We start from the raw sequence: 27,367 nt of genomic DNA, 5'->3' as shown, positions 1-27,367 counted from the left end.
GGCCTCCCAAAGTGCTGGGATTACAGGCTTGAGCCACCGCGCCCGGCCTTGTAACTTACTTTTTTAAACTAGTGATTCCCATCTTTCTACTTCAGTAAATGTTTGTGTTATATAAAATTCCGACTATGTTCAAAGTTCCCCAATGAGTCCTCAAATTTTATGCATACCTAATTTACCCAAACTGGGATCTCATCCAAAACTGTGCATTACCCCTTATTTTTTTATGCATTACGACTTTTTAAAAGATACATTTACATGTATGTTCATTGTAGCCGTATTCACAATAGCAATGACATGGAATCAACCCAAATGCCCATCAGTGATAGACTAGATAAAGAAAATGTAGTACATATACACCATGGAATACTATGCAGTCATAAAAAGGAATGAGATCATGTCCTTTTCAGGGACATGCATGGAGCTGGAAGCAAAGTAATGCAGGAAGAGAAAACCAAATACCACATGTTCTCGCTTCTAAGCAGGAGCTGAATGATGAGAACACATGGATGCAGGGAGGGGAACAAGACATGCTGGGTCCTATTTTGAGAGGACAGCGGGAGGGAGAGCATCAGGAAAAATAGCTAATGCATGTTGGCTTAATACCTAGGTGATGGGTTGATAGATGCAGCAAACCACCACTGCACACATTTACCTATGTAACAAACCTGTACATCCTGCACATGTACCCTGGAACTTAAAATAAAATAAAATAAAATAATTAAAAGACTCTTTTAAAAACACAGTACTAAGATGTGCCTTAAATTATTTATTATTTTTAGTTTTGTTGTTATTCAATTCAACTATATCCTGTTTTGGTTTCATGCTTACCAAATAAGAATACTTATATTCCCTGCTATATTTAAAGTTTAAATCAGCAGCTCTTCCTTTTTTTATTTCTAATATGGGCACCATTAGAAATAAAAATGATTTTTTTTCACATTGATCTATATATGATACAAGCAAAAGAAAACTAGTTTTCTCTTTCATAAAGTGGCATGAACAGAGATTATGCTGAAAGAAGTTTGTAGGCATTTTCTTTTCTGTGTGTCCATGATTAACTTCCTCAATAAGAAATTGACTCCTTTGTAAATCTTCCTGTTTAATTAGTTTAGAAACTGTGAGAGGCTTAGATATAACCAGTCCTAAGCACACTCAATGCATGCATACACATCTTTTGCTTTATAAAGAATGACTTTTTATAGAAAAATTGAATTCTGTCTTAAAACACAAAATTTAAAGTATGAAGTTCCTGTGAATTTTTCTTAAATATACTGCTCGTTTCTGAGTCTAAATATACATGCATATTATTTTTAGGATCATTTAATTATAGTTGGAATTGTGGTTGCAACCACCTTTTCAATTTGCTGCCATTTTGCCTCTTGCTACAAAGTATCATTTTGGCTCCCCCTCTTTTTGTCTAAGAACCCTGTCAATCTCATCAGATGAGCAAAAAATGCCCTTGCTTTTTTCAAGCTACACTAGACAAAAAGGAAAGAGAAGAAAAATGGGCTTTTGGAAGATGATTGAATTTTGTATGAATCCAAAGCTCATTTCCTTTCTGGCTTTAGTGAATAAAAGGATATTTTTGAGATCCTGCAATACCAAGTATCATTTTTTTTTTTATCATTTTAACATGGGGAGTCATTTCAATAGAAACAAGCTGAGATGAAGGACAATTAAGCAGAGGCCCAACTTTAGAGTGCTGTTGGCATTCCTAGACAGGTTCTTTTTTGTGATAATATCTAAGTTCTATTCAATTTCCTCAGCTGTATACTGTGGTACTTACAGCTTCACATTATTCGGATTGTTAGAATATATTATTTATTTCTTCTAGAAAGCTTAAAACAGTACTACTGAAACCTGGATAAACTGAATGGTGATGAAAAGAGGGCCGTCCCCAGAATGTGTGGACTGATTTCTGCAGTTCATTAAGTGCTTATGAAATGTTCGTCTACTTAGAGCCGCATAACTATAGCATTCTTTCCATTAAATTGATTTTTTTTTTTCTCTCAGTAAGTATTTATTGAGCATCTACTAAATGTCAAGCTTGGGATACAGCTGCAGTGAACAGGAAAAAAAGCAAAAGCAAAAACAAAAATCATCCTGCCTTACATAGTTTATGTTCTAATAAGGTATATGTTGCGTTGTGAGGAAAGAGGAGTGTAAGGGTGACCAAAAAAAAAAAAAAAAAAGTATCATATGAAATATACTGAATTTTGGTAAGTGCTAAAGTAATACCTAAAAACTGTGTAGGTATTGAGGGTAGGAAGTTGCTAGGATGGTCTAATAAAGAAGGTAATGTTTGATTGAGGTCCATAGATACGTCTAGGAACATCTCTCTCTAGCTCACGATGCTGAAGGCAGAGAAGACTCTTGTCACCAGATGAGCTAGGAATAAGTTAAATCCTAAGAGACATTCAGAGAGCAATGGCAAAGACTGTGTTGTTTTTCTTTTTAAGAGGTTCAAACACAAGCCTCGGTTGAATCCAATAGGACCTATAATTTTCTGTTTCTTCATAAATAGTGTCAGAGCAATCATAGGTATATAGTGCCAGGAAATAGAAAAGATGCCTGAGTGTTTTCCATATATAAGTACTGAGAAGGCAAAGTTTTGCTTATGCATGTGAGATTGTTTATTATAGAATCTTATCCAAAAAAAAAAAAAAAAAATCCATCTATTAGGTAGCTAATAGAGACTCATTCAAACTCCCAACTGGGGCTGAAATTTCTTGCTTGTATCCCTGATGACATGGCCAAAGTACTCTTTTCTTTTTTTTTTTTTTTTTTTTTTTTTGAGGCGGAGTCTCGCTCTGCCTCCCAGGCTGGAGTGCAGTGGCGCGATCTCGGCTCACTGCAAGCTCCGCCCCCTGGGTTCACGCCATTCTCCCGACTCAGCCTCCCAAGTAGCTGGGACTACAGGCGCCCGCGGCCACGCCCGGCTAAGTTTTTGTATTTTTAGTAGAGACGGGGTTTCACCGTGTTAGCCAGGATGGTCTCGATCTCCTGACCTCGTGATCCACCCGTCTCGGCCTCCCAAAGTGCTGGGATTACAGGCATGAGCCACCGTGCCTGGCCCAAAGTACTCTTTTCTTGAACATTTTTCTCTGGGGCATTTTGTTGTTGGGTAGTTTCTATTTCAAGGAAAAACATCTTCATGTTGAGTTTAAGCCTGGCCCTCTGTACCTTGAAATCTTATCTGTTTTTATCTTTATTACATCTTTAGTGAGAATCCTGTAACACCAGGAGACTCCAGTTGTTGTCCAGGATTAAGTACTAACTGACTTTACGGCTATGATGATTCATGTAACATCTTTTGAATTCAAATTGTAACATGAGCAATGTAGCAAGCACTTTTATAACTGACAGCCCATCACTTATCTGACAGCTATTGTGCCCACCACCTGTCACCATGTCTATTTCTATAGCCTGAACAAAGTCTATGTGCATTTACCCGTGTATTCTTTATTAGATGTTATTAGAGATTAAAACAATAGTGTCTACAGCAGGTAGTATGTAGCATTTTTTTAGGACATTGAATTTTTTAAATGTATTATGCTTCCATTTTCTGTGTAAGGTGAGGCAAAATTACCTAGATGATTACTTCTCTTCAGCTAATTCAGGTTAATATTGCCATCAAATTCTCAAATTTAGCAAAACATTAATATTTTTCTAACTGACATGTCTTGCTTCCTCCAAAGACATTCTGTTTTGAAAGGGATGCTAAAAAAAAGAATCTTCCTATGACCTGGCCCAATTTCATAGTCCACCCCAGCATACTGCATACCATGGACAGCTAAGCTTTCTGCTTTTTATTACTGTGAGTAATGACATTGTCAATGTTTAATTTTCTAATTTTAAACTCCCTGGCTGAGATGAGAATTCAAACCTCTCAATGCTCTCCCACTTGGCAATTCCTCTAACCACATCTCCATTCTCTGCAAATCTAAACTCTCCACAGGTTGAGCCTGTCCCCACTCTGGCCTCTCTGTGTGCCACGTGCGTTCTTACCACTGTACTTTTGCTCAAGACTGGAGGGAAGGGTCTACTTAGTTCCTTCCAGCTAGTCTTCCTTCCCGGTATAGCTACATTCCCACATTTACGAGAAAGCCTTTCCTGATCACTGCCACATGTGTAAATCTATACAGCCTCTGAATTCCAAAACATCTAGAATCTCTTTTTATGGATATATTCAACACCTCCAAGTAGTCTATAAGTTCCTTTAAACCTCATGGATCCTTGCATGGCACACTTGCTAAACATCACTGGCTCTGTGTACTACCTAGCATAGTTTACATTCCTCCTGGAGCCAGCAGTGAAAAGAGTATGGCCACGGGGTGCAGGCAAAATAGGGAGAAGGCTAAGGAGAATCCCAGACTCCCGCTTCCAGGGACGTTTTTGGCCTCAGATATGGAGCTTTGGACGGAGGAGAGTTAAAGGCATTGTCTCAGATTATCTTTCTTAATCTTCTTCTGATTTGTTTCTCTCTGACTGTGGTTCTTTTATCTCAGCTGCATCAATCTTCTGTACAAGAGCATCTACAGAGTCCAGAGGGCTAGTATACATCCCAGAGGAGCAGGAAAATGAGCAGGGACACTGTAAAAGATGTGCCCTGGCTGGACTGCAGGATCCACACTGTAATTAAATATAATTCCAGTGACAGAGCAGAGCCCTGTCAGATAAATTACGTTCTGTTTGAATACTTAGCACTTTTTTTCTTGGGCAAACATCAAAGATAATTTGCTTCATTTAAAAAGAAAACAATTGCAATTGCTTTATAAATATTGTTCCATGTAGCAGCAAAATAATTTATAGAAATACAGACCCTTACAAATCATCTAATTCAATTTTTAATTTTTCAAATGAAGAACCAAAACAAACTAAAATCACAAAGACTTGTAAAACTTATTCATGATCACTCTTCAGGGAAGGCTGGAGCTGAGATTTGTGGGGTTTTTTTTGTTTTGTTTTGTTTTGTTTTACTAATAAGACTGGAAATAAAACAAAGACTGAACAGACAAATCAGAAAAAAAATACTGGAAGCACTATAATGAATATTTCTAATCCACTATAAACATTTTTGTGGCCAAGTGAACAGAAACCAAGAAAACATATTTTTCAGATATTTTCATGTATATTAAGACACAATTAATTTATGAGTGAAGAATTCCCAATTTCTCCTATAGGACTAATGTAATCCCCAAAGATAATCGTTAACTAGGGCTCTGATGACAACTAAAGACATCAAGAGGGTTCCTTGGAAAAACCCCAAGCAAGGGAAATCTGACTTATGACGGGTGAATACAAAGGACAATTTTCTTTTCCCATAATTGAAGTCAGTGTCATTTTTCCATTTTATGTTTTAAGCGTCAGCAATATGTCTAAGCAAACTGGAGACATACTTCATTTGAAAGTAAATTTGGAGCCTATAATTTTGGTTTCATCAGACTCACTGTCGGTCAGTGAAGTTCGTCATGATTGGACTGCTCTCCTGTAAAGAAAAGGAAGCCTCTGGCCTTCGAATTTCAAATTTGAATATGAAAAAGGCACCCGAGCTTCACTGCACTACTTCAGTCAGTAAAAGTGCCTCTGTCACCTACCTGGGTTCTGCCACAAAATCTGCAAATCTTACTCACTCATTACATGTGATGACAGTTGCTATTAAATACTGGTTTTATTAAGATGTTGGTTAATTTTCATATTCAAAAAGTAATTAAAGTCTTAGGATTGTCTTGCCAATGCGGGCACTTTTCTGATTCCATATGAACTTTAAAATAGTTTTTTCCAATTCTGTGAAGAAAGTTATTGGTAGCTTGATGGGGATGGCATTGAATCTATAAATTACCTTGGGCAGTATGGCCATTTTCACGATATTGATTCTTCCTATTCATGAGCATGGAATGTTCTTCCATTTGTTTCTGTCCTCTTTTACTTCGTTGAGCAGTGTTTTGTAGATCACCTTGAAGAGGTCCTTTGCATCCCTTGTAAGTTGGATTCCTAGGTATTTTATTCTCTTTGAAGCAATTGTGAATAGGAATTCACTCATGATTTGGCTCTCTGTTTGTCTGTTATTGGTGTATAGGAATGCATGTGATTGAACAAAGCAGGAGGCATCATGCTACCTGACTTCAAACTATACTACAAGGCTACAATAACCAAAACAGCATGGTACTGGTACCAAAACAGAGATATAGACCAATGGAACAGAACAGAGGCCTCAGAAATAATACCACACATCTACAACCATCTGATCTTTGACAAACCTGACAAAAATAAGAAATGAGGAAAGGATTCCCTATTTAATAAATGGTGCTGGGAAAACTGGCTAGCCATACGTAGAAAGCTGAAACTGGATCCCTTCCTTACACCTTATACAAAAATTAATTCAAGATGGATTAAAGACTTAAATGTTTGACCTAAAACCATAAAAACCCTAGAAGAAAACCTAAGCAATACCATTCAGGACATAGGCATGGGCAAGGACTTCATGTCTAAAACACCAAAAGCAATGGCAACAAAAGCCAAAATTCACAAATGGGATCTAATTAAACTAATGAACTTCTGCACAGCAAAAGAAACTACCATCAGAGTGAACAGGCAACCTATAGAATGGGAGAAAATTTTTGCAATCTACCCATCTGACACAGGGTTAATATCCAGAATCTACAAAGAACTTAAACAAATTTACAAGAAAAAAATTAAACAACCTCTCAAAAAGTGGGCAAAGGATATGGACAGGCACTTCTCAAAAGAAGACATTTATGTAGCCAACAGACACATGAAAAAAATGCTCATCATCACTGGCCACCAGAGAAATGCAAATCAAAACCACAATGAGATACCATCTCACACCAGTTTGAATGGCAATCATTAAAAAGTCAGGAAACAACAGGTGCTGGAGAGGATGTGGAGAAACAGGAACACTTTTACACTGTTGGTGGGACTGTAAACTAGTTCAACCTTTGTGAAAGACAGTGTGGCAATTCTTCAAGCATCTAGAACTAGAAATGCCATTTGACCCAGCCATCTCATTACTGGGTATATACCCAAAGGATTATAAATCATGCTGCTATAAAGACACATGCACACATATGTTTATTGTGGCACTATTCACAATAGCAAAGACTTGGAACCAACTCAAATGGCCATCAATGATAGACTGGATTAAGAAAATGTGGCACATATACACCATGAAATACTATGCAGCCATAAAAAAGGATGAGTTCTTGTCCTTTGTAGGGACATGGATGCAGCTGGAAACCATGGTTCTCAGCAAACTATCGCAAGGACAGAAAACCAAGCACTGCATGTTCTCACTCATAGATGGGAATTGAACAATGAGAACACTGAGACACAGGGTGGGGAACATTACACACTGGGGCCTGTGCTGGGGTAGTGGTAGCGGGGAGGTATAACATTAGGCGATATACCTAATGTAAATTGTGAGTTAACGTGTGCAGCACACCAACATGGCACATGTATACATATGTAACAAACCTGTATGTTGTTCCCATGTACCCTAGAACTTAAAGTATAATAATAATAAATAAATAAATAAATAAATAAATAAAAACTAACCTAAGAGATAACCTTGGAACATAAAAAATAAATAAATAAATAAAAAATAAATAAAAAAGTAATTAAAGAGAGGGAACTGAGGTTTTAAATTTCACTAAGTAGTCACCGCACTCAGTTCTTAGTTTCTTTTTATTTATCGGTAGCTAAGACCTCCGGGTCTAATAGACTTTCAGGCCACCAATCTATATTCAGTTCCTACCCTGTGCCAGACCGCTTTTCTCTGTTAGAGAACATATGCACATCACCTAATTCCTCACATCAACTTATCAACCCTGCAAAGGCAGGCATTTTCCTTCCCATTCTAATTATGAGAAAAACAAGGTCAATACAGGTTATACACGTTCTGCTCTCCAAGGTAAAACACACCTGATTAGTGATAGATAAAGGAATTGTATCTGAGATTTTCTGATTTCTCACACCTTGCTGTCTCCTATTTAATGTTTCTAAATTTAACCATTAGGTAGGGCTTTAGTGCAACATTTGGATGTTTGATCACATTGACTTAGACATTCAGCCCATGGCAACCTGAAGCTAAATGACAAAAAAGCCTACCTCCTTACCTCACACCTCTGCTTCTCCCTTTTGCCACCTTAGTGCTTACCTGCTACTGTTTTTGTTTTGTTTTGCTGTTGTTTTTATTTACATTTAGGCTTGAAAAATTGGCATTGACCTTAAATAATTTTTTATTTTCCAAAACCCACTGTATGCTTATTTCTTTTGATTCTTTCACAAAGCAAGGTAAGAAGGGAAATTCTTAAGTGTCCCAATGTACTGCAGAAGACACCAAATCCGGAGGCAGCCATTCAGGGACTGGCTTAACGTCCCTTGCTGACACTCACTTGCTCTAAGAACAACTTCTATTCCTGTTGGTCCTGTATGCTTTGCATAGGGTTCATTCTTCTTAAGAAGGATGACCATGAAATTTACTATCCAAACCAGGACACTCTGAGGATAGAAAAGGATTCTGTTTAGAATAAAGCAAGGATAACAGAGACAACCCAGGATCCTGGGGCGAACCTTATCAGATGGTCACCCCAGTCTAAATGAACTTGAAAGTTTTCTTTAAAACAATGATCCTTATTAGCAAATTGCCAGGAGTTTTGGTGACAAACGATAGTCTCTGTTATGTAAGAAATTAATCCAGTTTTTCTCAGTGATAGATATACTAATTACACATATAGGTCTATTAATGGATATACATGAACAATAGTAAAAAGGCCCAAAAATATTTTACCCTTTGCATGTTTAAACTTATTTATGTTTACATAATAATGCTTAAAAATAATCATTATGTCGCTTGTGTTACAGCACTTTATAATTTATATACTGCTCTTGTAAGCAGCTAACATCATTTATTATTTTTAAACTTCATAATAACCATAATGATAATTATCATAATGATGGTTAATATTTATTAGCAACTATGCATTCTCTCAATCAGTCCATCTTCTCAGTAAACTATAGAGTAAGTATTATTGTTTCTCTGTATTAGAGAGAAAGAAATTTAGGGAAAGAGAGGTTTGGTAACTTCATTGCCATGATGCTGCTAAGTCTGACTTCATATGTGCTCTTACCACTGTTCATCAGGAGTTCTCCACCTTGAGATAAATGTGCATGCCTCATCCTTCCTGTTTCTTTCACAGAGAAGCAAACAGGGTATCAAGAGGCTGAGTTCCTCCTAGAAGTCTCCTGATTACTAAGAGGGAGAGCTATATTTAAAATTCAGGTATTTTTATTTCCTGTTTGTTCTGCCCTCTTTTATCACACAGTGTTTCATGAATAACAGATTTATTTTTAATCAACACAATAGCTTGTTTAATTATGTTCAGAAACTTCAATATAAGTTTCAAAGACTCTATCAATAGCATTCCTTCTCATGCTGTTTAACTTTTCTTCTTTCCTTCCTTTCTTCTTACATTCATTTTTTTTCCATTCTTCTTCCTTCATGACTACAAACACCAAACATCCTCTGAGTAACTGTTTAACTCTTAGCAGTAGGCTAAACACAGGTTACTGTAAAACAACATAACCTGTTTTGGATAGTCATAATCTAGCCCTGGGCTTTTTTTGGTTGGTAAGTTATTAATTACTGCATCAATTTCAGAACTTGTTATTGGTCTATTCAGGGATTTGACTTCTTCCTGGTTTAGACTTGGGATGGCGTATGTGTCCGGGAATTTACTCATTTCTTCAAGATTTTCTAGTTTATTTGCATAGAGGTGTTTATAGTATTCTGTGATGGTAGTTTTTATTTCTGTGGGGTCAGTGGTGATATCCCATTTATCACTTTTTACTGTGTCTATTGGACTCACAGTCAAATTCTACCAGAGGTACAAAGAAGAGCTGGTAACATTCTTTCTGAAACTATTCCAAACAACAGAAAAAGAGGGACAACTCCCTAACTCATTTTACAAGACCAGCATCATCCTGATACCAAAACCTAGCAGAGATACAACAACAACAAAAAAAAATTTTAGGCCAGTATCCCTGATGAACATTGATGTGAAAATCCTCAATAAAATACTGGTAAACCGAATCCAGCAGCATGTCAAGAGGCTTATCCACCACAATCAAGCTGGCGTCATCCCTGGGATGCAAGGCTGGTTCAACATATGCAAATCAATAAACATAATCGATCATATAAACAAAAACAAAGATAAAAACCACATGATTATCTCAATAGGTGCAGAAAAGGCCTTAGATAAAATTCAACACCCTTTCATGCAAAAAAAAACACTCAATAAACTAGGTATTGATGGAATGTATCTTAAAATAGCAAGAGATATTTATGACAAACCCATAGACAATATCATATTGAATGGGCAAAAGCTAGAAGCATTCCTTTTGAAAACAAGCACAGGACAAAGATGCCCTCTCTCACCACTCCTATTCAACATAGTGTTGGAAGTTCTCGCCAAGGCAATCAGGTAAGAGAAAGAAATAAAAGGTATTCAAGGCCGAGCCTGGTGGCTCACGCCTGTAATCCCAGCACTTTGGGAGGCCGAGGCAGGTGGATCACGAGGTTAGGAGATCGAGACCATCCTGGCTAACATGGTGAAACCCCGTGTCTACTAAAAAAAATACAAAAAAACTAGCCAGGAAAGGTGGCGGGCGCCTGTAGTCCCAGCTACTTGGGAGGCGGAGGCAGGAGAATGGCATAAACCTGGGAGGCGGAGCTTGCAGTGAGCTGAGATTTGGCCACTGCACGCCAGCCTGGATGACAGAGCTAGACTCCGTTTCAAAAAAAGAAAAAATACAAAAAATTAGCCGGGTGTGGTGGCGGGCGCCTATAGTCCCAGCTACTCAGGATCCTGAGGCAGGAGAATTGCGTGAACCCAGGAGGTAGAGCTTGCAGTGAGCCGAGTTTGCGCCACTGCACTCCAGACGGCTTGACAGAGTGAGACTCCATCTCAAAAAAAAAAAAAAAAAAAAAAAAAAAAAAAAAAAATCCCTATTCAAATAGGAAGAGAGGAAGTTAAATTGTCTCTATTTGCAGATGACATTATTGTATATTTAGAAAACCCCATTGTCTCAGCCCAAAATGTCCTTAAGCTGATAAGCAACTTCAGCAAAGTCTCAGCACACAAATTCAGTGTGCAAATATCACAAGCATTCCTATGCATCAATAACAGACAAACAGAGAGTCAAATCGTGAGTGAACTCCCATTCACCATTGCTACAAAGAGAACAAAATGCCTAGGAATACAACTTACAAGGGACATGAAGGACTTCTTCAAGGAGAACTACAAACCACTGTTCAAGGAAATAAGACAGGACACAAACAAATGGAAAAACATTCCATGGTAATGGATAGGAAGAATTAATATCGTGCAAATGGGCATACTAGCCAAAGTAATTTATAGATTCAATGCTATTTCCATCAAGCTACTGTTGACTTTCTTCACAGAATTAGAAAAACTACTTTAAATTTCATAAGGAACCAAAAAAGAACCCATATAGCCAAGACAATCGAAAGCAAAAAGAACAAAGCTGGAGGCATCACGTTACCTGACTTCAAACTATACTATAAGTCTACAGTAACCCAAACAGCATGGTACTGGTACCAAAACAGATATATAGACCAATGGAACAGAACAGAGACCTCAGAAATAACACCACACATCTACAACCATCTTATGTTTGACAAACCTAACAAAAACAAGCAATGGGGAAAGGATTTCCTACTTAATAAGTGGTGTTGGGAAAACTGGCTACCCACATGCAGAATACTGAAGCTGGACCCCTTCCTTACACCTTATACAAAAATTAACTCAAGATGGACTAAAGACTTAAATGTAAAACCTAAAACCATAAAAACCCTAGAAGAAAACCTAGGCAATACAATTCAGGACATAGGCATGGGCAAAGACTTCATGACTAAAACACTAAAAGCAATTGCAACAAAAGCCAAAATTGACAAATGGGATCTAATTAAACTGAAGAGGTTCTGTACAACAAAAGAAACTGTTATCAGAGTGATCAGGCAACCTACAGAATGGGACAAAATTTTTGTAATCTATCTATCTGACAAAGATCTAATATCCAGAATCTATGAGAAACTTAAAAAAATTTACCAAAAAGAAAAAAAAATCAAAAATTGGGCAAAGAATATGAACAAACACTTCTCAAAAGAAGACATTTATGCAAACAACAAACATATGAAAAAAACCTCATCATCACTGGTCATTAGAGAAATGGAAATCAAAACCGCAATGAGATACCATCTCATACCAGTTAGAATGGCGATCATTAAAAAGTCAGGAAACAACAGATATTGGCAAGGCTGTGGTGCAATAGGAACACTTTTACACTGTTGGTGGGAGTGTAAATTAGTTCAACCATTGTGGAAGACAGTGTGGTGATTCCTCAATGATCTAAAACCAGAAATACCATTTGACCCAGCAATCCCATTACTGGGTACATACGCAAAGTATTGTAAATTATTCTCCTACAAAAACACATGCACACGTATGTTTATTGCAGCACCATTTACAGTAGCAATGACTTGGAACCAAACCAAATGCCCATCGACGATAGACTGGATAAAGAAAAGATGGCACATATACACCATGGAATACTATGCAGCCATAAAAAAGAATGAGTTCATGTCCTTTGCAGGGACATGGATGAAGCTGGAAACCATCATTCTCAGCAAACTAACACAGGAACAGAAAACCAAACACTGCATGTTCTCACTCATAAGTGGGAGCTGAACAATAGGAACACACGGACAGAGGGAGGGGGACATTACACACCAGGGCCTGTCAGGGGGTGGGGGGCTAGGGGAGGGATAACATTATGACAAATACCTAATGCATGTGGGGCTTAAAACCTAGATGACAGGTTGATGGGTGCACAATGGTTTATGGCACAGGTAAACCTATGTAACAAACCTGCACATTCTGCACATATATCCCTTAAAGTATAATAATAAAAATGAAGTAAGTCATAGTCTATTGAAAGATACAGACCTATCAATTGAGGGTTTTTGTAGCCTGCACCATGGCCATGTGTGAGGAGCAGTGGGAGTATCTTATAGTTCTGTGGATAAAGGTGGGATGAGGAGGAGGTAGGAAAGAGAAGGAAAGAGAAGAATGAGAAGAAAGGAGGAGGCTTTTTTGAAGAAATGCTGCAGTGGCTTTTTCAGAAGGAGGGGAGAAAATATCTTTCTAAAATTATTTATTTACTTCTATTTTACAGAAACAAAAATAAAAAGAAAAATATTTATTAATGTATTAATTTTTATTTAATAAATAATAATTGTATATCTTTGTGGGGCACAATGTGATATTTTGACCTATGTATACATTGTAAAAAAATTAAATCAAACTGATTCACATATCTATTATCTCACCACCTTATTAGTGTTTTTTGTAGTAAGAATGTGGAAAAAAATATATTTTTAGCAAGTTTGAAATATACAACATGTTATTATTATTTTAGTCACTACACAGTGCAATAAAATACTAAAAAATATTCCTCTAGTCTAATTTCGTATGCTTTGCTCAGTTTCTTCTCTTTTTCCATTCTTCCTCTTTCCTCCCAGCCTTTGGTAATCACCTTTCTACATTCTGTTTCTATGAGGATTTGTTTAGAGTCTACATACATGAAGTTGTAGCATTTGTCTTTCTGTGCTTAGCTTATTTAATTTTGCATAATGTCCTCCAGTTCCATCGACGCGGTTATAAATGACATAATTTCCTTCTCTTCTTAAGGTTGTAGAGTATAGGGTTAGTATGCCTTATCCAGAGATATGGTTTTGCCGTGTCCCCACCCAAATCTCATCTTGAATTGTAGCTCCCATAATTCCCACATGTGGTGGGAGGAAACTAGTGGAAGATAACTGAATTATGAGGGCAGTTTCTCCCATACTGTTCTCATGGTAGTGGACAAGTCTCACGGGATATGATGATTTTATAAATAGGAGTTCCTCTGCACAAGCCCTCTTGCCTGCCACCATGCAAGACATGCCTTTTGCCTTCTGCCATGATTGAGAGGCCTCCCTGGCCACGTGGAATTGTAAGTCCATTAAACCTCTTTTCCTTTATAAATTATCCAATATGTCGTTATCAGCAGTGTGAAGATGGAGTAATATGTTCAGAATACTTGAGACCAGAAAAGTTTTGGATTTCAGATTTGTTCAGATTTATGAATATTTACATTATTCTTAAATATTATATTGAATTCCTAACCCCAAAACCCAAAATATGTCATGCTTTAATGAGCATATGCTTTGAGTGTCATGTTAACACTCAAAAAGTTTTAGAGTTTGGAGCATTTTGGATTTTGGGATTAGGGATATTCAAGTTGTGTAGACATTACAACTGATACAACAGCAATACAAAGAATCATAAAAGACTACTATGAACAACTATACAGCAACAAATGTATAACTTAAGGGAAATAGATGAATTCCTAGAAACATGCAACCTACCGAGACTGAATCAGGAAGAAATACACATGATAGAATACCACACAGTCTTAAAAGAAATAGTGCTTTTAGAGGGAGGTATTGGATAATTTACATGTGAATAGCAGGGTAAAACGTAAATGCAACTGTAGACAAAAATGGAGACAGAACTTGAAGGTGGTGTATGCCCCACTGTGGGATTCACATTTTAACATGAGGGCTGGGGATTAAGAACACATCTCACTCCACAAAAGGCACTGCATGGCTGGCCAGAACAAGGTCCAGGGGCTCCCCTGACCAGTGTAGTAAAGCATGCAAAGGGAGCCATAGAAAGAGCTATGGGCACACAGCAGGAAGCCTGGGGATGCTAACCTTCTGGACGAAAAGATCATGCTCTATCTGGCACACTACTATGGAGAAGTAAGAGGGCAAATACCACACTAAATAGCTTCTCAAAGACAATTTTGAGAAAGAGCAGGGCTAAATAGAGTATAATAAGAGTTCAAATCTTCCTGCAGGACAGGGACTGTGTCACACTCATCTTTGATTCCCAGCAGGTGGTGCAACTGCTGGTCCAGAGTAGGTATTCATGGCTGGGCATGGTGGTTCACACCTGTAATCTCAGCCTTTGGGAGGCTCAGGAAGGTGAGTCACTTGAGGCCAGGGGTTCGAGACCAGCCTGGCCAACATAGCAAAATCCTGTCTCTACTAAAAATACAAAAATTAGCCTGGTGTGGTGGTGCATGCCTGCAGTCCCAGCTACAGGCGTGAGTCCCAGCTACAGTCTGAGGTATGAGAATCACTCGAACCTGGGAGGTGGAGGTTGCCGTGAGCTGAGATCACACCACTGCAGTCTAGCCTGGGCAACACAGCAAGACTCTGTCTCAAAAAAATAAAAAAGTAAAGAGTATGTATTAATGACACATTGAGTAGATAGAAATAAGAGATATGATCTTTAAAATAACCATAGTAACACTTGGATGTGTTTGAATATGTTCTTATTAATAGGCACTATTTTGAGCATTTTATAGACATTAATATAACTAATCTTCCAGATAATCCTGTGAGACACATCAGCACCTGTGTCTCCCTTTGAGACTCAAACAAGTTTTTGGGCTTTGATTACTTTTAACTACTCATGAATTTACCTTATTTGGTCTTACCAAAAAGTCGCTGTGTGATTTCTTTCTCTCTGTTCCTACAGTATCTGTATTCAACAATGTTGTACATAAAAACCACAGGTCATTTTATTTCAAAAGTGTCCTTCATCAAATACCTATCTTGTATCATCTTTGTCTTCTTAATTTCAAGTAAGGGTCTGAGGGAATTTGTGTAAGTGCTCCAATAGTGCAAGAATACTCATAAGTTTATTAAGCAATATTTCTTTTTTAACCATTCCTGTAATGAAGTTACTGAAGTTGCTTGGTGGTCCTTGGTGTGGTTGTCCAGAGGCCAACTCACCAGCACAAACTGCACTAGCCTGGAAATACAAGTGACAATGATGTAAGCGATACATGTAGAAGCCAAAGCTTACCTCTACTTACACATAATTTCAGTCTTTGCTATTATTATTAGTCTGTTGTTTCTTAATAATTTTACTGCTTTAATATTAGCCTAGTCTATAAACAAAATTACAAAGCCTAGTAGCCCTAAATCAGAAGAGCTGACATCTAATCCCATTCCTGTCACATAATAGCTGTAATAGTCTTGAGCAAAACTGTTAAAATGTCTCAGTTGCCTCCTCTTTGAAGGGCATATTACTCCTCACACCATTTTTTAATTGCTGTTAGAGAAACTATGTAAAAGTGGAATAAAAACTTTGAATACTTTCAAAATGTTATTAGCGGATTATTAATGACATTATCTGAAGCAGGTTTGCTGGGAACTTTTGCAGTTGCCCAACATTGACAAAAAGAGAATGTAAGAAAAAATGAAGCTCAATTACAAGTTCTTCCATGCTCTAATATTTCTAATACATTGCATTTTATGAATAAGCAGTCCATTAAGAGTAGTTTAGTAAAAAATTGGAGCCAACTGAAAATTTGTTTAGTCTCTATCTTGAGGAACGTAACAGGTGGGCTTTTATGGATACCTCTATTGCATAAAATTTTCCTCACAGTGAAAAAACAGGTGAAATTCAGGGCAAGAACTGAAACAGGATACAGAGGAAAATATACAAAGTTGTAGCACAATATTCTATCATAAATCATTTCATGATTTTTCTTAACAGAAAAATTCAAAATAAATTATTCATGAAATTTGTCCACAAATATTTTCTTCAACTTGAGCTTAACTTTGATGAACGTAGTGCATTTGGTCAGACTTATTTATCATCATTTTCACAGTCTCCATTTCACTTTTCTTGGATTTTTATAGAGCAGCAACAGTGAATTAACTGAATCCATAGCCACCAACCCCAAGGGGGACCTTACTAGAACATATCTATGTTCAATATTCTCCTTCATGCAATATTTGTTCCTGACAGAGACAATCTAAGGAGAGGTATGTAAAAGTGTTAATTATGGAAAAAAACATGAGACAAAGTTTTTATCATTGATTATTTTGGAAAAATATAAACTGAGAGTTCACTGAAAATACATTTAATTTAAAAAATCTAAGGTTTTTGAGATAGTTATGTGTGTACACGTGTATGTTTTAAATAGAGTTTTCCTGGCAGAAGATAAGGATGCCCTTTCTCACCACTCCTATTGAACATAGTGCTGGAAATCCTGGCCAGGGCAATCAGGCAAGAGAAAGAAATAAAGGGCATCCAGATAGGGAGAAAGTCAAACTATTCTTGTTTGTAGATCCTATACCTAGAAAACCCTATAGTCTCATCCCAAAAGCTTCTGAACCTGATAAACAATGTCAGCAAAGTCTCAGGATACAAAATCAATGTTCAAAAATCACTAACATTTCTATACACCAACAACAATGAAGCCGAGAGGAAATCAGGAACACAATCCCATTCATAATTGCCATAAAAAAGAATAAAATATCCAGGAATAAAGCTAACCGGAAAGGTGAAAGATCTCTACGATGAGAACTACAAAACACTGCTCAAAGAAATCAGAGATGATATAAACAAGAGAAAAACATTCCAAGGTCATGGATAGAAAGAATCAATATAATTAAAATGACCACACTGCCCAAGACAATTTGTAAAAAACTATTTTAAAATTCATATGGAACCAATAAAGAGCCCAAATAGCCAAGACAATTCTAAGCAAAAAGAACAAAGCTGGAGGTGTCATGCTACCCAGCTTCAAATTATATTACAGGGCTACAGTAACCAAAACAGATTGGCACTGGTACAAAAACAGACACATCGACCAATGAAACAGCATGGAGAACCCAGAAATAAGGCTTCATACTTACAACTATCTGATCTTTGGCAAAACTGACAAAAAACAAGCAATAAGGGAAGGATTCCCTATCCAATAAATAAAAGGATTCCGTATTCCCTTCAGCCACATGCAGAAGGCTAAAAATTGGACCCCTTCCTTTCATATACGAAAAGTAAATCAAGATGGAATAAAGATTTAAATATACATCCAAAACTATAAAAAGCTTGGAAGACAACCTAGGCGATTCTATCCTGGACCTAGGAATGGGCAAAGATTTCATGAGGAAGATGCCAAAAGCAATTGCAACAAAAGCAAAAATTGACAAGTGGAATCTAACTAATTAAAGAGCTTCTGCACAGAAAATGAAACTATCAACGAGTAAACGGACAACCTACAAAATGGGAGAAAAATTTTGCAAACTATGCATCTGACACAGAAGCTATAAAGAACTTAAACAAATTTACAAGAAACAAAAAAAACTAAAAAGTGGGCAAAGGATATGAACAGACACTTTTCAAAAGAACACGTCCATGTGGCCAACAATCATATGAAAAAAAGCTTAATATCACTGATCATTATAGAAATGCACATCAAAACCACAATGAGATACCATCTCACACCAGTCAGAATGGCTGTTACTAGAAAGTCAAAATATAACAGAGGCTGTTGAGGTCGTGGAGAAAAAGAAACACTTATACACTGTTGTTGGAAGTGTAAATAGTTCAGCCATGTGGAAGACAGTGTGGCAATTCTTCAAAACCCTAAACATAAAACACCCCATGATCCAGCAATCCCATTACTGGGTATATACCCAAAGGAATATAAATCATTCTGTTATAGAGACACATGTACATGTATGTTCATTACAGCACTATTCACAATATCAAAAACATCATATAAATCTAAATGTCCAATAAAAGTAGACTGGATAAAGAAATTGTGGTACATATACACCATGGAATACTATGCAGCCATAAAATGAGCAAAATCATGTCATTTGCAGGAACTTGGATGGAGCAAGTTTGCTAAGGTCATTATCCTTAGCAAACTAATGCAGGAACAAAAAATCAAATACTGTATGTTTTCACTTATAAGTTGGAACTAAATGATGAGAACACATGTACACATCTAAGGGAATAACACCAATGGGGTCCGTTGGAAGGTGGATGGTGGGAGGAGGGAGAGGATCAGAAAAAGTAATTAATGGGTACTAGACTTAATATCTGGGGGATGAAATAATCTGAACAGCAAACCACCATGATACAAGTTTACCTATGTGACGTTTCCCTATATGACAGACCTGCACATCCCTGAACTTAAAATAAAAGTTAATAAGAAGAAGAAAAAAAGAAGAAAATTCTTTAAATAAATTAGAGTTTTCAAATTTGTCCTCCTGAATTTAAAAGTAAATAAAGAGAATGTGTTTTCATTTACTATTTATTTTAATATATATTATATATTTCATTTACTATTTATTTAATATATATACATCAAACACTTACTTTGATAAAGATATTGGCCTTTGTGCCATTATTTAAGACAAAGAAAATAAAATTGTTGCCCTCACAGTGTTTATACACTCACTTATAGAGATTAGACAACAAATGGCAATCTTAAGACAGAGACATGTTTTATTTTTTGTTTTTGTTGTTCCTTTTCCAACCGATACCAATAAGATTCATTAACAGCTTTGGGCAGAAGCTTGATCATCAGTTCTAACATTTATATTATAGATTTGCACTGGGTGATAATAGAATGCTGAATAATGCGGTCTTTACCATGGTCTCATTTGGAAACACCTTGCTTCTGACAAATATGGCCATAAGCAGCAGGTCATGATTATCTTCATTTGGACCCTCTTCTGTGGCTGGGCCTGTAAGGCTGTTTTCCTATGAGCCACATGTGCCTCATATTCCTTCACTTTAAACTGGATTATTCTCCGGAAATTAAAACAAAATTGGATGTTCAGTTACCTAGCAGAGAGAAGATGTGCTACAACAGAAATTGCATTATATGCTCCAAAGACAAAGATGACCTTTGGATTATGTGTTATTTAGGATTCTGAATGCTCCTGGTCTCTTCTCTGCCTGCAATAATTGAGGGAAGATCTCATCTGTTTTATTTAACCTTTCCTTCTTTAGCAATATTTAAAAAACATCTGATGTTCCTTGGCCTCAGCTACATCTAGGTTTTTAAGCACTATCTACACATATCTAAGTAAAATGATTTCAAGCTTTGAAAGAATTCAAAATAATTATATGCTTAATCATTTATCATTCCATATATATTATTTCATGGATAATTTAAACGGTAACTGGGGTCAAAACGATAATAGAAGTTTTCTTTTGATGACATCACATACAAACACATAATGAAAAATAGTCCTACTTTCCAAGGTACTGGGACCTCTACTACCTTTGAAAAATTATCAGAGGGTCTAGAGAGTGACTCTTTAGCTTGTAGATGCACATGTAGTTACCTCTCCCCAAGAAACATGCTTTTAGCAAGGGCTCTGTAGAGCTCTGACTCTGTAATCCCCAAAATTGAAGCTTACGGAGATAGAAAACACACTCTAGCACATTTGCAATAGCCAAAATCAAAGATTTGGTTTTTCCTCTTTAAAATGGAGTAATCATACCTGCCTGACCAGGTCACAGAATTATGAGGTTTGAATATCTTAAGACTGCTTCGTGTAAAAAATGCTTTTATTCCCTAAAATCTATTTAACTAAAATCAAGTTTGTCATCTCTTCATATGAAAATGGCAGAATAGATTCTCACTGAATACGGGGTGTGTTTTTGGGGTTGTGAAACTTAAATACAGTCTCAAGATTAACTGAGAATATTCTAGGAGCATTTTAAAGACGTACTAAGTCCTTCAGATCAAAAACCAATGTGATTACAAGCTGAGAGGACCATGGTTGCCAATAGGAGCCCCATATTGACTGTTATCAAGACAGAAGCTCAGCTTGAAGGCAGCATTTTATGTCAAAACAGTTTCTCAATATCAAGTAAATGTTGAAGGAATGACAGTGAGGCAAGATAGTATTATGTAACTGCAAGCAACATAATATTATTAAAGCAAGAAATCATGGCTGAAACTTAGGTTCTATAAACAGTCTCTTATTTTGCCTCACTTGGGCCAGTCTGGAATAGTCAGGGGAAGTTTCTGTCTTTTTGTTAGTAAAAGTTACACCTTAAATAATGTTATTTTTATCACTAAATATTAGCTAATACAAGCTTTGGCAAATGCATAGTATATTCTTATATGTAAGCAAGATTATAATTTCTGCACAATAGCTATTATAATTTTTTTAAAGAATAAAATTACAGTGTAAAACCACTAACACTAATTTTATTAGCATTGAGTCAAACAGAGAAACTTCTTGAAAAGAATATGTGAGTAGGTGGGAGAATTTATTTAAGAGCTGGAAAACATCTTGAGTTAAACTGATTCAGTGCTTTCACTTTTTAAATGAGAAAATAGAGCCCCAAAGTACTGAAGGCTACTGTGGTATTTCTTGTTAAATTGTGTCACTGTCAGTCAAGGAAAAATGCTCATTTCCCCAAGTCTATTGGAGTGGGCTGTACCTCCTTCCCTACTATCAATGGCAAAGCATAACAACTAGTTTTCATTGAGGAGATGGAAATGTGCTTTCCTGATTTTCTGTAGCAAAAATCACACTTACTTTGGCTATATTTCAGAGAAATGTGTTTTTTAAAATGTTTATTACTATCAGCAATTTATTGTTATAGACCTGGCTCTTTTATTTATTCCCCTTTTGTTTTTTGTAACTGGAGGTTGTTGGGAGATTTGCTTCCCCAAAATAGCCATATTTAAATATATGACGAGGGAGCTAGAGAATGAATATCCTGGAAGTGATGAAACCTATCAGCATGTAGAAGGTAATGCTTTCTTCTGAGTTGAAATTTCCAAAGAGTCAGTTCTCTGTGAGGTCAGTTAAAAAGAGAAGACATGAGCTAACTCCAGCATTTTGGTTGCTGGGAGGTGTAGGATCTAGAGACAACTGGGGAACTGGTGAAGGTCATGAAAACTGTTGTGCCTCTCAGGTCAGTACTGACGCTGACTTGCAGAAATGCTAAAATTTACCATCACCACACTATCTTCACATTTCCATATTATATTAAAATAGTTTATGCAAGATGAGCTACCAAGGTTTGGATTGCATAAGAAACATATGTGAGAAGCAAAGTTGAAAATGAAAGCCAGGAAGGGAACTGAGGTGAGGCAGGCACAGAATTTGGAGAGAGGAGCAGGGGAGCAAGCACCAAAAATTCAATAATCTAGAAAAATTACTTTTAGTGAATATTTAAAAATTCAAAATTAATGCAAAAATCCTTGAAGAATATTTCAAAATTGGTATTCGTGTTTTTTTGTTTTTTTTTTTCACTTTGCCTCAGGCTCCAATATGGTTCGGCATGGCTCTGATGAAAGATATGGAAGATCAAGGGAAGTCAGAGAGAAACTAAATTATTATTTTATTCATGGAATTGAATATAACAGAAGTAGTATTATAGAAGATGGGTACTTACAAAATCTGAGTTGGAGATGGAAGTGAAATCCCAGCTTATAGATTAGCTTCAAATCCACCTCTCTCTTGCTTTTAATCATCTCATACTGTGGATCAGTGGTCATACATTGTGCAATGTATTTTCTTTTTTCTGGTTCTTGATAGGATCATGGATTGTTAATTACTTTGAATTCAGTGAATTGGCATTAGAAAGGTTAAAAAGACTTTCAAGAAAACAGGATCTTTATGATACAGAAAATGGCATTGAGTTTCATGGCAAAATGTATTCAGGGAAATTGTATTGAGAACAGGCCCACTTTGTTTGTAGAAAGACTTCAAAATTAATTAATAGAATTAATGTAGATATTATGGAATAACATATGGAAAGATAACATCAAGGAATTAAGAATGAGAATAAGTCAAAATATTAGACATAAATCAATAAACTGTTGTTTCTATCCATTACAAACCTCAGGTGGTACATTCTGTTTTAAAACATAGACAAGTGTTCTTATTGCTCAGTTCCCACTGATGGGTGAGAACATGCGGTCTTTGGTTTTCTGTCCTTGTGATAGTTTGCTGAGAATGATGGTTTCCAGCTTCATCTATGTCCCTGCAAAGGACATGAACTCATCCTTTTTTATGGCTGCATAGTATTCCATTGTGTATATATGACACATTTTCTTAATCCATTCTATCATTGATGGACATTTGAGTTGGTTCCAAGTATTTGCTATTGTGAATAGTGCTGCAATAAACATACGTGTGCATGTGTCTTTATAGCAGCATGATTTATAATCCTTTGGGTATATACCCAGTAATGGAATTGCTGGGTTAAATGATATTTCTAGTTCTAGATCCTTGAAGGATCACCACACTGTCTTCCACAATGGTTGAACTAATTTACACTCAGTGTAACTTACAACTAATTTTACAACAGTGTAAAAGTGTTCCTATTTCTCCACATCCTCTCCAGCATCTGTTGTTTCCTGACTTTTTAATGATCACCATTCTAACTGGCATGAGATGGTATCTCATTGTGGTTTTTATTTGTATTTCTCTGATGACCGGTGATGATGAGCATTTTTTCATGTGTCTTTTGGCTGCATAAATGTCTTCTTTTGAGAAGTGTGTGTTCATATCTTTTGCCCACTTTTTGATAGGGTTAAAAATTGACGAGTTGATGGGTGCAGCAAACCAACATGGCACATGTAAACCTATGCATCAAACCCACAAGCTGTGTACACGTACCCTAGAACTTAAAGTATAATAAAGAAAAACAAAAAAACATAGACAAGTACACAAATAAATTTAAAGCTCACTACTTGGGAGAAAATTTATTTAAATTACTTGATCTTATGTAAAAAAGTAAACAATTTTAAATTCAACATAATCATTATATCTAAACACAAATGGTGTAGGATTATATCTTTAATACCTATCCACTTCCTTATCTGCATTATAACTGTACTCACTGGTTTGATCACTTGAGCAACAAATGCAGATTCTAAGTATTAACTCAAATGACATGATAATTTGATTAGACAAGATATTTAACACTATTATACCTGGAAATACTTATGTGAAGAATATGGATGTTAAAAAACTCTACATTTTTCCTTTACACTAATATTAAAGGTGAGGAATATAAAATCAAGAGAGGTTGCTCTCTCAGCTCGCTACTGAAAGATTCTGGCTTACTAGGAGACAGTAGATATTTATACACAGTAATGGCTACATTTACAGTAATTAAAACTTTGCAAAGGTGTTAATAATTAGAAGAAAAAAACACTTACATAGCACATGTTCAAGAAGCAGAACAATCTGGAAAAGTAAGAATATTTCACATTGGAGTAGAAAAAGGAAGGAAGGAATGAAACAGAGGAGTGAATATAAATCCCAACTTGTAAACAAGTATTTCCTCAGAGTCTGTTAAGAAATCCAAGAAAGCACATGTGCTAATGAAGATGGTCTAGATTAGCACCAGCAAACCAGACACAGATAAATTGAATGGAACTTTAAAATTTGGCCTATCTGAATTTCTCTGGTCCATATGTTAGTAATTCATAGAATTTAGCTGGAAACTATCTTCTTCCTTGTCAGGTTATTAAACAGTATCCTTTGAGATTTAGAGGGGTGACAGATTTCCTAAATCTAAAAATGAATCTACTTTTCAAGAAGAGTAAATCATGTGTATAATATCACAGAAGATTATTTTTAACATGGGAAGTTTCCTTTCAGGAGAAAATATGTAGTTATATTGCCTATAACATTCAAAGACACATACTAGCAGATACATGGGAACAGATTATTTACATATTATATTTTGGTGACTACTAGAGAGATACTCTTGCTTTCACATTTCTCTTTTATCAGTGTATAATAATAACTAAAATGGTTTTAAAATCATGTTAGTATATTTGTTTGGTGATTAAATATACTTAATAAAACAGCTAAAATTACTAACTAAGTTGAGTGGTGGGGGTTCACAAGTGTTTGCTTTATTCTCAATTTTTCTAGGTTAGATTTTTTTTATATGTATCAAGAAATTCATACTCAAAAAGTTATATAAAGCTAAAATTCTAGGGAAATTACTTAACATAATTGATACAATCATTTATGCCACAGTTTCTTGAATAAGTGTCTTTTATGCTAAATTTTGAGTTCTTTGAGAAAGTACGATGCTAAAAACAAAATCTAATGGACTGAGAGAAAAATGTAATGAAGGTATAAAGTGGAGAAACAAGCTTGATGCTTAGAAAGAGGTGTGTCTTTGATCCTATCCAAAGCGTGTTAGCTGTAGTTTAGAATCAGAAGAAACTAATTTTAACTAACAAATATGCAAGTGTCCAGTATATCTTGAGTCCTTGTTATCATGAGAAAGAGAGAAAGTAGCATAGTGTAGACTAGGGATTCTCAAACTGCTGTACAATATAATTATATGGGGAAGTTTGAAAACACCCCTTAGAGTTTCTGATTATGTAGGTCTGACGTGGGGTGTGAACATTTGTGTTTCTAACAAGTTCCTAGATGCTACAGCTGCTGAGGACCAGGGAGTGACAATTTGAGAAGTACTGGCATAGGGTATAGAGCATATAAAACTTAACTTATAGGAGTTTATATTATAGAGAAAAGACAGGACATACACAGAGAAGGTTAAATATACAAATCCGAATATGTTAAATGTTAAATAAATAGCACAGACAGCAAAAAATAGAAATACTGAGAGGGAGAATAAATTACTGTGGGTTTGGATATTTATCTTTTAGTTCTTGAAGAACGAATGAAATTAAAATAAGCAGAGGAAATTCCAGAAAGCTTTTGGAAAAGAGTAGAATATCTTATGCAAAAGTTATGTATAGAGATGTAAGGTATACTTGGGAGACAATGGAAAGGTCCTTTTGTCTGGAGCAAAGGGTTTGTATAAGGAAACAATAATTCCCATTGGGTGAGTTTTATTGGAGACTGACGCTAGAAGGTCTACATAGAAATCTGAATACAAAGTAACTTTATCCACCAGACAGCTTTTAAAGACCTGAAAAGTGTTGCTACAGAGCTCTTTATTACAATGATCTCCAAGGGTAGTTTTTCCAGCCAGACTCCAGTGAACTCGCTATTACATAAATCATAACCAAAGTCTTGTCCTTTGGAAGACCATCCATCACTTTCAGGAAAGAGGCATTTTTAATATCAGCATATTAAACACAAATGGATATTAAAAACTCCAACAGATGATTAATCAATAAAGGTGGAAGCAGAGGACCTTATTAGTTAGCTAGATATTAGCTGGTGTAGCTCAAGTGTTAGCTATAAAACTTGAAAATTAAAAATGATAGCACATGCTGGGAGTGATGGGGAGAGCAGCTCAAAGAGATGTAAAATGTGTGACCTTCCAGGATAAGCTCAAATTGAACAAAATACTGAAGCTATAACCTGGTTCCTTAAATTCTCTTTTGAATTCACTTGTGTCTAAAGGTTTTCTGCATGAGAAACTTGCAGTGTTGGAAGTTGTATTAGAAAGTCCTTTTCTGAGGGATCAGAATGATTCTAGGTAATAACCTTTTATCGTCAGAGTTTTCAAAAATAGCAGAAACATGTCTCTTCCTTTTTGGGAAGAACCAGGAGTTTAGAAATCAGAAGGCACTTTCTTTCCTAGAAAATCTTTAGCAAACGCATTCTTTGGTTCCCCTCCTTATAAGCCCATTTGCTTAGGATTGCATGAATCTTTTCACCCTAGATAAAGAGAGAATAGTTGTAACACATAGCAATGTAAATAATAAATGCTTTTATTGAAGTAAGGGAGAATAAAGTCATCTCAGTCTTAGAGAAAAATGTAGAAAACATAATTATCAGCCTGGATAGGGCAGAATAGAGTTTTTTGCAAAGACATAATGGTTACAATAACAATAGCAACAATAACAGCCACAAGGACAATAACTAGTGCTTATGAGGAAGTACCAGGGACTGTTTCAGGATTTTATTTACATGAATTCATTGGAAGCCTATTCATTAATTGATTGGAAGGCCATTGTACTACCAACCCCATTTGACAGAGAAGAAAACCAAGATTCAGAGATGCTGAGTGATATGCCCATGATCACAACATTACTGCAAGAATTGACCAGGATTTAAATGCTGGTAGCAAGATCTTAAATCTTTGCTCTTAAGCACATACTATACAAAACAAACCCAACCTCAGAGGAGTGAACAGTCATGTCAATATTTGGGATGAAATAGAGAAACAGGATGGCAACATCTGGCCTATGCTCCTAAGAAAACCTCCATGCTGTTGGCATATAATTTTAAGGAAAGGGGAGTTGCAGTCTTCTGATTTTCTATTCTGGTTCTAGGTAAATCATATATAGCAAATTTATGTGGAAAAGATAATCAGAAAAAAAGAGCACTAACAAGATCAGCTTTGATGCTTTGGTAATTGTAATTTCCTTATCATTTGTCTCTCTTTGCCTTTCTGAAGATGTGGGCTTGGGCTAGTTCTATGACTCT

General features: G+C 36.1%; 1 protein-coding gene across 1 annotated transcript in view; it reads right to left on the bottom strand.

The window, feature by feature from the left end:
• The window catches only part of RIT2 (Ras like without CAAX 2), a 384,044-nt gene that overhangs the window by 340,390 nt on the left and 16,287 nt on the right, over positions 1–27,367 (bottom strand).

This window comes from Macaca mulatta, chromosome 18 (assembly GCF_049350105.2).
Source record: "Macaca mulatta isolate MMU2019108-1 chromosome 18, T2T-MMU8v2.0, whole genome shotgun sequence".
In the NCBI taxonomy this organism is placed as follows: Eukaryota; Metazoa; Chordata; class Mammalia; order Primates; family Cercopithecidae; genus Macaca; species Macaca mulatta.
The sequence above is the reverse complement of the archived record's forward strand: the minus strand, read 5'-3'. Positions and strand labels throughout refer to the sequence as shown.